The sequence below is a fragment of the Dryobates pubescens genome, chromosome 21, assembly GCF_014839835.1.
Source record: "Dryobates pubescens isolate bDryPub1 chromosome 21, bDryPub1.pri, whole genome shotgun sequence".
Classification (NCBI taxonomy): domain Eukaryota; kingdom Metazoa; phylum Chordata; class Aves; order Piciformes; family Picidae; genus Dryobates; species Dryobates pubescens.
The window spans coordinates 5,719,070-5,731,609 of NC_071632.1; positions in this window are offsets into that span (position 1 = coordinate 5,719,070).

Consider the following 12,540-nt stretch of genomic DNA (forward strand, 5'->3'; position numbering starts at 1 on the left):
GATTGTGAATGTGCCCTAACCTCCTTCTCAAAATCAGAGGTTTTGCAATGTGAGAACAGAGGCTCCAGCTCTGCTCTGCACAAGTGTGCCCCCCTGAACAGAGGAATGAAGCCAGCACACCTGAGCTGGCCCAGCCCCACAACAGTCTGGCACCCGAGGGCAGAATGAGTGCTGAGGGGCAGGGCAGAGTAATCAGGAAGGCCACTGGCCTTGCATTCTGCACTGAGTTGTGTAGAAGGCTGTACAGAGAATCACACAATGAGGGAATCCTTTTGGTTGGAAAAGGCCTTTGAGATCATGGAATCCAGCCCCTGTCTGCCTCTACCAAGCCTGGTGCTAAACCATGCCAGATACATCTTCCCAGGTGTTACAAAATACATCACACAGCTCCTGATTATTTTTCCCCCTTTCCTCTCCTTAATATTTTTTTTTCTTTTTCCTCAGAATGTGTTTCTTTCTGAGCATGTGAAGGTACTGCAGCAAGAACTATCTTTAGTTTATATGTCTATAGAACATGAACACAAGGAGCATCTAGACTCTGACAAGGACACTGTGGCAAAAGAAATTAAAAATAGAGATGGAAAGCCAAAGTATAGAGAGATTATGTGTCAGAGATGACACCAGCCCTCTGAGACAAGGCTTCTGAGTTTGGATTCACTACTTCAGCTATAAAAATATCCATATTCATTTTCATGCCTTACATTATATATACAAAATTGGTATTTGTCTAGTGCCCAGAGGTTACTCTCTGGTTTAGATGGAGGCAAAGAAACAGTCTGTGACCATGAGAGACTATAGCATGAGGTGTAAGCAGGCACAGGAAATGAGGAGGGTATTTGACATTGCAGGTATGCTACCTAAGTGTAGGAGCAGAACAGATGGAGTGTCTGGCTCTGTGTTCCCAGATGTTCTCCAAGTGAGCAGGAGCTGATTACCACTAAGAGTTTCTATCTGGAAGTCAGTGCCAGTATGTTTTTTCACCTCATACAAACAAAGAAAAAGAAGGGTTTGTTCTGCTTCACTGGAGCAAAAAAAAAGAAACAACAATAGATTTCCATTCAGGCACACAAATAGCAACTGTCCTGTGACTTCTCTGTTTAAATGGGTCTCCATGGAGAGGTCTGCAGAGCTTTCATTAGATGGCTGCAGAACGCTGCTGTGGTTCACGCTGCAGACAGGAAGGAAAAGGCAGCTGAAAATTTCCCCTCACAACGAATGAATGAATGAACGAATGAATAAATGCAATGAGATATCAAATCACTGCTGAATCACCCTGCAAGAGTGATGCCTGTGTTCTCCTCCACTGCTTTACTGTCCCTCTGATCTGCTTTTCCAGGCCCATTCAAATGGAATGCTAGTCTGTGCTGGTAGGCACAGTGCTGACCGACAGATGGTTCACAAATAGGTGTACAAACTGCAGCATTACAAGGGGCTTCCTTCCCAGGCTGCATTTCATGTTTGCTTTCTTCGTTCATCTATCAGTCAGGGTTGTAAGGGACCACAAGGATCATCTAGTTCCACCCGCCCTGCCATGGGCAGGGACACCTCACACTAGATCAGGCTGGCCAGAGCCTCATCCAGCCTGCGCTTAAACACCTCCAGGGATGGGACCTCAACCACCACCCATTCCAGGGCTTCACCACTCTCATGGTGAAGAACTTCCTCCTCACATCCAGTCTGAATCACCCCACCTCCAGCTTCATTCCATTCCCCCTAGTCCTATCACTACCTGAGATCCTGAGAAGTCCTCCCCAGCCTTCTTGTAGTCCCCTTCAGATATTGGAAGGCCACAATTAGGTCACCTCAGAGCCTTCTTTTCTCCAGACTGAACAGCCCCAACTCCTTCAGTCTGTCCTCATAGGAGAGGTGCTCCAGCCCTCTGCTCATCCTCGTGGCCCTTTCTTTGCTGGTAGTTTAGGTTAGTAATTTGCTCTTTGATACACAAGCCTGAGTCAGACCCCTCTAGTTTCTCACCTGTCTTGGAGCACACAAGGATGACCTGGCACTCTAGGTGCCAAGTGCAGATGTCTGCTGTGCAAATGGCCTCTAGCAGCAAAAGAGCACTGGGGCCAAGATTATTTGACTTCTTGAATGCCTGTTTTCTGGGGGAAATGATGGAATGCCTAAAATTCAGGAAATTACCAACAGGTCATCAAGGCTGTTTATATTGGGGATCTGTTAAATAAAAGATGAAAACCAACTAAAAAAGGCTGCACCAATGAGCAACTTTGGAGGAAGGATTCCAATTGTTCTCAGCTCTTATTGCCAAACACAAGCTTTTAAAAACTGTGCATGTAGCCCCAAACTAAACCAAAACTGGATTAAGGAGTAAAACATGAAAAAATGAACTTTTGGGTTGTTGTTTGTATTCTGCATCTGAGGGGGGGTCACACTTTTGAGATCTTACCTGTACATGTATCAGCCAGAACCATTTTGAAGTGTCATAGTCCAGTAGCAAGTTGAATGTAAAAGTCCCTTTAAATGATGAGCAATGCTAATGCTGGATAAAAATGGGAAGGTACTGGCACACCAGTGATGATGCAGTGGTACACCAGTGATGATGCAGTGGTACACCAGTGATGATGCACTGACCTTCTGTGTCATCAGAACCAGCAGCAAAGCTGTCCCTGACTGTAAGTTAGACCCAGACCTGACCTATCTGGCTTATTAAATGTCATGTCCAAGTGCTAAACTTTGAAAAGATCAGTACAAATGGAGTCTCTGATTTCTGTCACCAGCAGCTTTTATGTGTACCTTTTGTTGTTCCTTTTTGTATTTTGCTTCCATGTAAAGGTGGAAAGTGCTCAGTAAGCATTCTGTTTGCTCAGACCAAGTCAGGAGGTAGGTGCTAAACCCAGCTGCCACCAGCAGCTCTTGAAATGTGAAGGTATGGTTGGAAAGAACTGATTTTAAATGTGTTTTCCTGTGCAATCCATCCAGCTTTTCTGCCCTCACTAAGCCATCCAGTTGTTACAAACTCTGGAAATACAGCTAAGGAATGCTGGCAGCCCCCTAGTGCAGACTGATCAGCTCACACAGCTTCCCAGCTTGGCTGTCCGAGTGGGCCAGGCTGGATGCTTGTGGCAGGCTGTGGTCCTTGCTTTTCTTAAGGAGCAGCAGAGGAGATGATCTTGCTTGTGCCTTTAGGTCTGCAGTCTAGAGATGGGCTCAGTGCAGTCTCCATGGACAGGCTGCCCCTGTTTCTGTGGAGCAAGTATGGGAAAAGGCAGAACTCGGCAGTGCTGCAACAAGGATGCAATGTGAGGAATGAAATCTGCTCTCTGAGATTCTGAGAGGAAAGAGAGAGGCAGGCAAGTTTTACCAGGAGTTGGAGGCAAAGCAAACCAGGCAGAGGTAGGTGCTTGTGCAGTCCTGAGGGAGGCTGTGGGTGTCCACATGCATGAAGGCACAGCAAGCATGAAGAAAGCGCTGAGTGGGTTTGCACTGGGGAGGCACAATCAATGGCTCGGGTGGTTTTGATCTGTGCTTGCCAGTAGAGTTAGAACCAAACTGACATGGTTTCCAAATGCCCATATTCATCATTCTAGCAAGTTGGAGCAGATGGCAGTTGGAATACTCTGGGCTCCATTTCTGGGCAGTGGCTGTAAACCCTTCATGCCTCTTTGGAGAGTGGTGTGGATATGCCTGCTTAAGGAATGGCATCCTGAGATTTCCTGCTCCCTTCTGCTATCTCTGCCTAGGTTTTTTACCGTGCTCAGCTCTCTGGAACGTGTGCTCAGTGCTGGTGCCACAGCTGGGGACTCCCTGCGGGGTCGCTGACATGGCCCAAGTTGTTCAACAGGGGTAGTGTGGGTCTGGCTCAATGCCAGCAGAGTTACTCTGCTTCTCAGGGGGAGATGCGCAAGAGCAGACAGTTCTGGACTGTTTGAACACCTTCCAGAAGCTAAATCATCTGCAAGCACTGTGGATTCAGCATGCTCAATGATAGGGCACATCTGATTTGCTGTCACCATTCAACTCCTAGGAGCAGAGTAGAAGAGTTTCAGAGCAGCCTTGGGCATGGGCTGGGAGGATCCCCCAACCAGGGGTCACCACCAAATGCACTCACCATCTCACCATGGTTGAGGGGCTGAGGCAGGCAACCCCGGTTTGATGCCACACATCTCCCAGGCAACCAGCACCAGAACAAGGGGACACAGTCTCAAGCTGTGCCAGGGGAGGTTTAGACTCGAGGTGAGGAAAAAGTTCTTCACCGAGCGAGTCGTTCGTCATTGGAATGTGCTGCCCAGGGAGGTGGTGGAGTCGCCGTCCCTGGAGGTGTTCAAGGGGAGATTGGACGTGGCACTTGGTGCCATGGTCTAGTTGTGAGGTCTGTTGGAACAGGTTGGACTTGATGATCCTTGGGGTCTCTTCCAACCTTAGTTACTGTGATACTGTGATACTGTGTGATAAGCCAAAACAAGTATTCTTTTCCCTTTGCAGTGTGAGAGGACCTGCCCAAAGCAGGTGAAACTGGGAGCAGGCTTTAACCTTATGCATGTAACTTACACAGAAACCTACAGGAACTTTGCTCATTAGCTTGTAGCAAACCTTGCTGTGCAGCAGAGCAGCTGTGCTTGCAAGTATTGTCTCCCCACATGAGGCGTCTTAAGTTCTCCAGCTCTAACTAGACCATCAAGTGATAGACTTAGCATTTATGGCTATCACAGGCTCTTCTAGAGAGCTATGCCTTTGAAGACAACTAAAGCAGACACTGGCCATCATACTAGCTGTGTGGCAAGCAAGCCACGTGCTTGGCTTTTGTGCAAGTGTTCATCACTGAGAAAGAGGCAAAGGAGGCAAAAGGCAAGAAGAACTGATGGTCAGGCTGGAACTAGCCCTGGCCAGCCCCCTCTTTACTAAGTTCTACACTGGGTAACCTGAACTGGTAACTGAGGACACTCATACCACTGTGAGGTCTACACTCCAATGGGGCTTTGGCAGTTTTCTAGATGCTCATCAGGAAAACTGATTCTGAAAGAAAAAGGAGATGATAAAGCAGCTCAGGAGGAGAAGGCTGTCGTCGCTACCGAACGAGACACAGCAAGTGAAGTAACAGGAAAATAAAAAGATGAGAAGTGAAAAGGACCTGTTGAAAGCTGGTAAGTAGAAGATTGCTTTCAGCCTGAAACTACCACTCTCCCATGATGAAACCACAGATGCCCATCCAGGAAGGAAGCAAAATGCTCAGAAATCCATGTTCCAACATTGAAGTTCAACGCGAGCTGCAAACGCCTGAGGGAAATGGCAGGCAGATCAACAGATAATGAATTACAGCAGTGAAGTCAGGACGTAATAAAAGACACAGTACCCCTTTGAGACAACATTTGCTTTCACCTGGAGAGGTTCCTGAGAGGGTTATGGGAGCTTGAAAGAAAGCACGAGCTCCAAAACAGCAAACCTCTGGAGCAGGAAGGAAATAATTGCCTCCCAAAGAACCATGTAGGTAAGGAGGTGTCTCTGCTGGGAGAGGCCAAGTCAGTAACCAGCATGTCTGCAGTCAGAAAGGCAGTCATGCAGGACATGGAAGGATTACTTTGAAAGCTGACATTGGCATTTTTTCTCTGTATATTAAAGATGAGACCAAATGGTGAAGTTGAGCTCTATCTCCAGATCCAAAATTCACAGAAGATTGGATTTGGGATTTTGGGGTTGGCCTAATTCATCTGGACCTCACAGGGTTTGGAATATTCAGTTCTGTGGGGTTTTGGCTCACACCTAGGCAGGTGTATAAAATCCTCTGCAGAACTGAACCCGGAGCAGACTTCAGGCACAGGTATTTCGTGCACTCAGGCCCTAGCTGTGTTTGTGCTCTGAGGAGTGGGGACACTGTTGGCTTGTCACTGTGCCTCTCCTCTGCCTGCTTTTGGCTGAACTTGGTAGCAGTATGAGGCTGCTGCTGCTCTTGCAGCTATATGCTCCCTATGGGGATATTAACAGTAGTAAATGCTAGCAAGCCTTTGTGGCTAGGAACATAGATGGAAAGCTCTCTTTCCTCACCAAGACCTCTACTCTTCAGCTAATTTCCTCTTGCTGGGACACACAGTCCTTGGAGGTTTCATCATGGGATTCCAACCTTAGTTATACTGTGTGATACTGTCATGGTACCAGGATGTCACAGGGGACAGGAGGAACTGCTCACCTTCTGGCTCTCTGCTTCCTACTTGAATCCAGCAGTCATTTTGGCCTCCTCTGATTCCTTCTGGGAGGAATGCTGCTGGTGAGGAAGCAGGAAGGGTTGGAGGGAAAGGCAGTTTGTGTGTTGCCACAGAGAAGTGCAGGAGGGAGGGACCACACCATCAAGGTGGCTCCGAGCAGGGCTGCACTCAGCACTGCCAAGCAGGATATATGAGTGGGATGACAGGTAGCACTACTAGTGCTACAGGTAGTGTTAGTGCCTACTAGCTGCGGTGTGGTTTTGTACCATGTCCATTCAGAGTCACAATCTGTGGGATGCCATCTGTCACTTCTGCCAAGCTTCTGGTGTGCAGCCAGGTTGTGCTTCTGCCACAAGAGGCATAGGCAAGCCCTGCCTGCTCTGAGCACTGAGACAGCTCAGGGCTCACTGCGGCTACAGCAGCACCCCAAAACATCTTTCTGTGCAGGGGTGTGACTCTCCTGAGGATCTGTGGCCAGGCCTGACATGGAGAGTGGAGTACTGGAAGCCTTTGTGTTGTGCTGGTTATGAGAGGATGCTGAGGTTTCAGCGAGGGAATGTTATGCTGCCAAGGCTGATACACACCTGGAAGGACACAGGCAGTGTTGGAGGAGGGAAGGGGTGGAAGTTGGAGAAGTGATTGCTAGAAAGGTCAAGATATGTGGATAGGAAATAGCAAAATTGAAGAGGCTTTTCCTGGAATACCTTTCTCATCAATTTATTCTTTTTGGAGGAGGGCTAAACAGTTAACAAAGTCATTCAAACATTTGCCAGGTCACTGTCACAAATATGTTGCTAGGTGACTGCAGATGTTATCAGCTACTAAACCACATGCATTTTCCAGATGTAGTCATCAAATAAGTTTCAACTGAATGAATCTGTAGTACAATAAAGTTGAATGTCTGTTTAAGGGTCTAAATAGTTTAGAATACATAAACTGATTTGAATTATATTGAAAACTGTTGTCTGTTTTGAAAACAGAGGAAAGGGATTCAGATTTGGAGTATTTTGACCAAGGATTTATCAAGATTCAGCTCCCTAGGAACTGCAGTTTTCCACTCTCTTGGGTTTTGTAACTTCTGTGCATACCTAATGCTCACATTCTGCATCTAATTATTTACAGCTGATCCCTGTTGATTGGCATTTCTGTCAGCTAGTGATATGACTCATTAACCCTTCTGGATGTAGAGTTTGAGACTTGAGGCTGATGTGATACCCAGTCAGAAAATTGCATGAACTTCCAGGCAGCTTCCCATGTCATCTGGGGAGCTGAGACAGTGGCCATGAATTGTGCTTGGGCTGTTCAGGCTGGACCAGATGGCATCTTGTGGTCCTTCCAATCAACACTTCTAGAGTCCATAGAAGACCTACTCCATGGCTGGACATTTAGATGCAGGCTCTCACTGCTGGTGAGAGAGGGAATACCCAACGCTGATGAGAGAACCACTGTCCCAGATAAAGCCACTGTGGAGAAAGAGAAGATTCTTACTAGCCATCACCTCTTCCAGTGGGTGCTTCTTCAGAAGAGGCACCTGAATGTTTAATGCAACAGCAGAAGTTTCCAAAGAGACTGTAGAAATCTGTAGGAGTAGCAACAACTGAGCACCAAGCCTGCCTACTCTAGCACTGACAATGTCTGCCTCGCTTTCTAGCTAGCTCGTGCAGGTACCCAGGGCTGTTTTGTACCACAGGATCCATCAACAATGACCAGAGTCACTCTTGTTCCTAAAGGCTGCATTTTTTGCCCTTGTTCCTAATGACCTTTTAACATAACTCTGTAAACTTCCAGCAGTCCTGCTGTGCTGGAAGTGTGCTCTTCAGTGCTCCCATTGCACCTGTCCGTCAGGTGAGTTGAATTTCCCCCTGACTGAGCCTGAGTGGCACTAGGCTGGCTCTGAGACCGTGCATGGTCTGTGTGAGCTGCTGAAAGCAAAGGAACCAGCCATGCTCTAGAGTTTAGGACTTGCTGATGTGTTGATATGAAGTAAAACCTGGTGGTGAGATTTAGGCTAAGTTAGTGGGCAGGTTACCTCTTGTCTGTGAGGCGCTCAGTGGACTAGAAAGCATAGGGCTGGAGGCATTTCAGTGGCACACCAAGGTTCTGCCAGAATGGACCCTTTGAAGACAGGATGAAGGTACTGGGATTTGTTCTGCCCTTTTTTTTTTTTTTTCCACTTCATTTGACCTGTCTACACATGTCTGAGCCTCAAATTCCAAACCAAGCTTTAATCCCTTCTCCTCCAGAGCCCTTGGAGATGGAAAACAAAGTTGTGGTAAATCATATCATTAGACTTTAATAGCCAATGAACAGTGAGCAGCATTTTTCCTCCCAAGGGAGCTATTTAATGTTTAATGAAAATACCAATTTGCATAATTCACTTGCAGTATAAAGGTCACCATCAGTCAGTCACTAGGATAACAGGGTAATTACTTCAGATAACTATCTTCCAGCCATAAAAGCATGCTAACTTGTTGAAAAGGACAATTTGAAATGATTGTATTTTAATTATTACATCATCTCTATTCTATTTTTAAGACTGCCAGAACTTCTCCAGCACAGCTCTCAGAGCCATGTATCACTTTCTCCAAGGCAGTGGATACTTAGACCCAGCAGACCAGGCTTCCGTACTAGCTCCTACAAACCTTCAGTTTGTTCCACTCTTTTCCATCTGTCTTGCTCACCTTCAGTATTTGACAGTTAACATCTGCAAACTGAGACCAATGGCAACCACAACCATAAATATGAGAAGTCTGGAGGAGTCAGGGTGAGGGACCAGCATACAAGAAGGTGTCTCAGGCAAACAAACAGTGGTCCTGCAGTGTGTCCCCTCCAAATGTGGTGAATGGTTTCACTCTGTGCTGGGGTCAGCAAGACCCTACCCAGGCAGACCACCTGTCATACTCTGTCACCAAACCCTGTTGGGTGACAAATTAAATATTATCCAGGTAAAAGTCCATTTCTTTTTCTGTTGTGGCCCTTAAAAAAGCACAGCTAGCTGCAAACCTGCTGAGCCTTTGCACAGCCAAGCCCAGGACTTAAACATCAACACATTCACACAGGAGGAGGCAGCTTATGGAAACATCTGTTGGAGCAGGGTGTGTACCCCAGCTACTGACTCCACTACAACAGGCTGTTTAGTGCCAGGGGCCACCACCACACTGGCCTGCTTTCAGTTGGGATAGAGTTAATTTTCTTCCTGGTAGCTGGTACAGTGCTGTGGTTTGGATTCAGTGTGAGCGTGGTGGTGACGAGTCACTGATGATTTAGTTGGCACTAAGTAGCACTTAGCCTGAGTTAAGGATTTTTCAGCTTCCCATGATCTGCCAGCAGGCAGTGGCACAGCAAGCTGGGAGGGAGCATGGCCAGGACCGCTGACCTGGAGTAGCCAAAGGGCTATTCCATACAATAAGACATGATGCTCAGAATATAAACTGGGAGCAGTTGGCCGGGAGGGGTGGATCGCTGCTCCAGCACTGGTCAGCAGGTGGAGAGCGACTGCAGTATCACTTTTCTTGGGCTTTATTTCCTCCTCTTCTCATTGTATCAATTTTTATTACTGCAATTGTTATCTTATTTTATTATTCTGACAGTTTAGTTATGAAACTGTTCTTATCTCAACTCGCCTCTTTTACCTTTTTCTCAGCTCCCTGCATCCCACCAGGAGTGGGGAGGGGTGAGTGAGCAAGTGGCTGTGTGGTACATAGTTGCTGGCCGGGATTAAACCATGACACGTGCTCAAATAGTATGAAAGGAGGATCCAGGAACTGGCATCCAGATGCCAGCTGTGCTGGAACACTCTGCATTCCCAAAGGAATATGTGTCAGAACTGACCTGCACAGGGACTTGCTAAATCTCAAGTACGTGCATTGCAGCCACACTCACACAGAAGCATTCGTGCCATTGGGGCAAACAGCATCACTTCATACTTAAGAGAACATCCTCCTGCTCCTCTGGGGACACTCCTTCAAGGGCTGCAGGCAGTGCTTGAAAAGATGGTGCAATGTAATTGACTCCCTTTCCCCCTCGCTGTAAAGCCAGGGTGATTTCTGGGTGTACCATACAGGTATCTTTAACGCTGGAAAGGGACTCTGTGGGTTCCTGTTTGCAGAGGGACAGACTTACTGCAAACCAGCATGACAGGTCAAACCCACACAGTGTTTCACTTAATCATTGCCCCTGTACAAGGCTTTCAAATAATAAGCACTAATCTGTTCTTAACCTGGCCAGGACAAACACTTCATTTAGTATTCACTTAACTCCTTTTTATCTCATTAAAAACTTCTGCTGCGTTGCAGAAGGCAAAGAGAGCTGTGTTGCTGTGTTGTTAAAACAACACAATTAGGACAGGGCAGAAAGGGTTTCTCTTAGCTGAAATTTGAGGAAACCCTGTTCTTTAGGCAGTGCTGGTCTCTGGCCAGGCCAGGAGGAGGGGAGCTCCAGGCACCACTTACTCTGCAAGGCTGGCCAGCTGACCCAGCTGTGGAGCTGTGTTACTTGGGGGTACAATTATTGATAACTCCTCAGCTCTCCTCTCACCCAATTCAGAAAGCATCCTCTGTCTACAACCTCCCTTCAGGTAGTTGTAGAGACCTTATTGCTCCAGTGCCAGAACAAGAGGACACAGTCTCAAGCTGCACCAGGGGAGGTTTAGGCTGGAGGTTAGGAAGAAATTAGCCCCATTGGAATGGGCTGCCCAGGGAGGTGGTGGAGTCACCATCATTAGAGGTGTTCAGGAGGAGACTTGATAGGGTGCTTGGTTGCATGGTTTAGTTGATTAGGTGGTGTTGGATGATAGATTGGATGTGATGATCTTGAAAGTCTCTTCCAATCTGGTCTATTCTATTCTATTCTATTCTACTTCCACAGAGAGTAATCTATAATACATGTGTCACTTTCCACTGTGAAACAAATGAGACACAGCAACTAAGGTCATAAAATTCTAGCAGCTGTGACAAGATGGGGGATGCCAGTGAGTCTGTTGTGGTGTCTCTGCCACGGCAACAATGATTGTCCTGCAGATGTTAGGGTTGATGGCCTGGCCTGGCCTCAGCCTGGCTGCATCCCCAAGGAGGTGCCTGATGCCCAGGGCTGAGGCTGCCCCTGCCACCCCCATTCCCTGCCCTGCTTCTCTGCAAAAAAGCTGAGACACCACATCAGCTTTTCATGGACATAAAATGTGTGATCCTGGAAAATCTGTCTTCTGTTTGCATTTCATCACTAAACTTCTTTTTCCATGTCCTCCCATGGACAAACTGTAAGTCAGTGCAGGTAGGCAGATTGGTGGCCAGAGACTCCTCTGCTCTGCAACCCGTCCACTGTCCATGGTGTGCCAAGATGTAATTTCCAGCTCCTTCCCAGTGGGATCTGTGTCTGGTCACTTCAGTTTTCAATGTGTGATTTCCAAATACAGACCTCTCATTAAAGAGAACTGGAGCACAATAAAAATAGGCTTTAACAGACTGGTCTGTCTGGTCAGTCAAGGGGGCAATCCAACAGCAAAGGGAAAAGGAAGGTTCTTTTAGGATGATATTCCTGACACACAAAGGTATATAAATACACACCAGTGGGTTTTTGGCATCCTTCCTGACAGGGGCCAATAGCAAATGTAACAGCAGCACTCCCATACCATGTCCCAGCATTAAGCTGTCTGAAGTTTAGGTCTCCTTAAACCACAAGTGGCGTCTTTGTCTTTAGAACAATTAATGTAGCTCAGCATCTAAAAATAATCCCATGGAGTCATGTGTTCTGCAGCATTTCAGTCATTCCAGCTGCTCCATGGTGTCATGAAACACATTTTGAGAAAGAAAAACACCCCAAAACTTCCCCAGAGTGAAATACTGAAAACAAATGCAACCTCTCACTCCTTAAAGCACAGCCCTGAATGGTATTGTTTCAAAAAGTGCTGAAGGCTCTGGATGAGGATTGGGAAGTTCTGGACACTGCAGGAGGAGGCCATGCCTGGCTGGAGCTGCCAAGGGCCCCACCAGCCTGTGTACAATTCAACTTCTGCCAAGCTCTTGCTCAAGGTTGTCTTCCCACACAAGCTTGAAACCTGAAAGCAGCTAAACCAGTAAACCTCTGATGCTTCTCCAAAAATGAGATCTTTGGGGAAAGTCCCATTTGTGCTAACACAGCAGCAGTGCATCAGCACAGGGCTCAGAGCAAACACCAGAAGTGCTCTTGGGACTGTGCCCACAGCCAAGAAAACTTACTCTTTAGCTGGCAGCAAGTAACATGAAGTGAGGACATGGTCTTCGTCAGTGTTACACATTTTGTCTCCTCAGCCAGAAGTGTAAAGGAGGTGCAGAGGCATGGCTGGGCCTCAGATACTGTGTTAACTGAATTTATAGTATCATAGAATCAGTCAGGGTTGCAAGGGACC